This window comes from Bidens hawaiensis, unplaced genomic scaffold (genome assembly GCF_021521415.1).
Source record: "Bidens hawaiensis isolate Kalapana, Puna unplaced genomic scaffold, B.hawaiensis_p1.1 tig00010729_1, whole genome shotgun sequence".
Taxonomy (NCBI): domain Eukaryota; kingdom Viridiplantae; phylum Streptophyta; class Magnoliopsida; order Asterales; family Asteraceae; genus Bidens; species Bidens hawaiensis.
In genome coordinates this window covers 27,579-31,034 of record NW_027491819.1, presented here as the reverse complement: position 1 = coordinate 31,034, position 3,456 = coordinate 27,579, and the positions used below count along the sequence as shown (strand labels likewise).

General features: G+C 40.7%; 1 pseudogene; it reads right to left on the bottom strand.

The window, feature by feature from the left end:
• Nucleotides 1-631: 631 nt before the first annotated feature.
• Nucleotides 632-2,032, bottom strand: LOC143535903 (pentatricopeptide repeat-containing protein At1g11630, mitochondrial pseudogene; annotated as a pseudogene).
• Nucleotides 2,033-3,456: the final 1,424 nt, after the last annotated feature.

Here is a 3,456-nt window from a genome sequence, read left to right as displayed (position 1 = left end):
TGTGACAATAGATTTACCAACCAAAAGTGTTCTTTCATCTTTCCCACCATGGATAAAGACCTAAAAACTACCACTAATGACCACCATTTATGTCAATTAAAAAGCATTACATTAGAACCAAATACATATATGCTCCATCTATCTGCCAGTTGCCACCACCATGTTCTCAAAAAACAAGGGAGGAAATGCGGCGCCTCTGGCTGAAATAGGGACACACGGTACAATGGGTTACCTTTTGATGAAGGAGATTACGTATTACAAGAGGCTCAGAGTCAAACAATGGCCGCGACCATGGCGGCACTAGTGACACAAACGTTGACAGTGGTGGTTCAAGATTTTGGTGCGGTTTTGGATTCCTTAAAACCAAATGGCAGAAGAATAAGTTTTTGCCAAGGATCTGTATGATAATGGACGCCACTGAGTGCCGCCACAATCACCGCCAGGCAAACAAGATTCCCGGGTTCAGCTACCACAATCTTGAAAGCTGAAGCCGACACTAACCAATATAAGATCTGGTAAAAAGTTTACAGCAGCAAAGCAAGATGCATTGTAAAGTGACTTTTACTGTAATATTCCACAATATATATCCATCATTCATCATAATTCTCTTTTCTGTAAATAGATTGCTTATGATTGAAGGATTAAGCCTATATATCGGCAGCCAAAATTCGTTAAACAAAATGCAACACGAAAGAACAACAAACCTAACTACTTACTACCAATGCAAAGCAAAACAACAATTTAATTTAAAGTTATAAATTCAAAAAAGTATCACCAGACCTAGTGATGTTGGTTTTGACATTGTAACATGAAAGAGCATACACGTACGGTGTCACTCGACTCTATTTCGGTAACTTCTCTTCCACTTCATTCCAAACATCAACCTTATTAGGGAACTTGTTCTTCATTGTCTCAATAACCTCTTTCGCTTCATCAACTTTTGAACCATTCGCAAGCCCTTCAACGAGTAACTTCATAGTCGAAAAATTAGGAAACCAATCTTTCTCCATACTTTTCTTGCAAACATCCAACGCAGCTTCAAAATCGCCACTTTTACAAAGATAGTGTGCCAAAGTGAAGTAACACTCGCTTTCCGGTTTAAATCCACCGTTAATCGTCTTCTTAAACAACTCTTTCGCCTAGTTCAACTTACCCTCCCTGCAAAAGCCATGAATCAAACGACTGTAAGTAACCGCATTCGGCTTCATACCCCTCAACTGCATCCCGTCTAGTAAAGCTTTCGCTTCCACCGTCCTCTTCAGCTTACACAAACTCTGAATCCTAATATTACACGTCCCGATCCCGATATGCACATCATGCTTCTTCATCATCTCCAACACTCTCCCCACATCATCAAACTTCCCCTCCTTATAAAACCCAGCGATCGTCAACCCAAACGTCGTGGCATTCGGCCGGCACTTCTTCCTCACCATCTCCGCCGTGACCGAGTAGCACGAGCTCGCGGACCCCGACTCACAAAAGGCCTTGATCACCGTATTATAACTATCAACATTCATCTCCACCCCATACTTCCCAGGATAATCAAGGTACACCCGTTTCACCTCGTCATACTCCTTCGCCGCAACGCACGAAAACAACAACGCGTTCAACGAGCGCACGTTGCGACCGACACCCAGTTGAGGCATTTTATCAAACAGTTGGTGGGCATCGTTCAAAAGCCCAGCCTGACCGAAATAAACGATCGCATTGGATACGAACCGCTCGGTTTTCAAATCGGGTCGAGTGTTAAAGAGCTCATCGACGAAATTACGGATACCCTCGTAGTAATTTAGCTCGGTGAGTTTGGAAATGGCGAGTGAGAATGCAACTCGGTCGAGATGGGTATCGGGTGTTAAGGAAGCTGCACGGCTCTTGATTTCTGTTTGCTGGTAAGAGGAGTGGTGGAGTCAGGGTTTAGGATTGATGAGAAATGGCGGTGGCTTTGGGTTAGGGTTTGGCGAGTTGGTTTGGTTAGTGATCGGAATCTGGTGATGGAATTGGAAGCCATTGGCGTGTTCAAGAATTCAATTGAAGGTTTGAATGTTAGATTAATGGATTTAGATTGGAGTTGGGTTTGAATTTGGGGATTAGGGTTTTGAGTGGTTTTATACAACTCGGTCCTTTTATTTTTACACTTTAGCATAACATAATAGGGTTGTACCGAGTTGAGCCACCAAGGGTTCGAGCTCGGGCTCGAGAGGCATCTCGTTCAGCGTTAGCTTCAAGTTAAACGAGCCAACAAGCCTAGTGATGATTTGAGTCGAGCTCGGCTCGATTGCAAAAATGATTCTACTTGGCTCACGTATTTTCAAATCAAGTTTTTTTAGCTTGTTTTATCTAAGCAAACTACGAGTTGCGAGCTTTTTGAATAACCTTAGGTATAAGACCTTCCATTTGTATAAAGTTCTTGAATTTTTGTTAAAAAAAATAAAAATAAAAATAAAAACAAGCTTTTTAATAGACTATAACATATGTCACAACAAGATTTAAATTTCAAGACTAGAGACTTTTATATTATGATAAATATGATTGAAGAAATACTTTTAAGATTTACTGAATTAAGTGTATCAACGCACCAATGTAAATAATTTATTGCTCTACTTACACCTACCCGCGTATGGTACGCTGGTCACCTAGGCCATTTTTGGCATAACTCATAAGGGGTTGGGCATTTGGTTTTCCCCAGCCTAGCGTATCGAACACCTATGCACCTATTTCATCTGATATGGCAGGCACACACATTGGTTTTGGATGGTTTTAACACTTATAAAGCCACACCACCATGTCAACACTCAACAAATGCATTTATGACATGGTTTATTTAAACATCTTTGAACAATTTATTACTTGAAAATTACTTTATACATGCAACTACAACATTCAAATTCAACATATGAAACTCCCATGACCACTGTACGGGAAATTCTACTACTACAACAAGTTTAATCATTGACCAACACTATAACCCTTTGTTCCATAAAACAACATATCAACGTGTCCATTTGAGACTTCGACTTTGTAGCATACAAGAATCTTCCATTGATAATTTTCATTCTTTCTACTATATTGAATAGTCCATTTAGAACTTTACCCTCTTCTCTAACTACTTATAATAATCGTATAGATTGTCATGTATTTTCACCAATTCTACTTGCACATATAGGATGTCTATTGAAGAAACACGGATCTACTCCCCTTGACGGGTCTTGGATCCAATGAGTCTACAGGGTAGGATACGGATAACAACCAACTACGATATGAGCATAACTTCCCAAAGTCCAGTGACCGGAACCTGCAAAATAGATACCGTGAGCTCGCCACGAGAAGGACAAGAGGGGGGGGGGTCTTCCTGTAACCACCCTCCGGCGTGAGAATAAGTATCGTTCTGACGTAAAGAAAGTACTTAAGTATTTAGAGTAGATAGTGGAGAGTCAATGAATACCTCATGAAGATTGA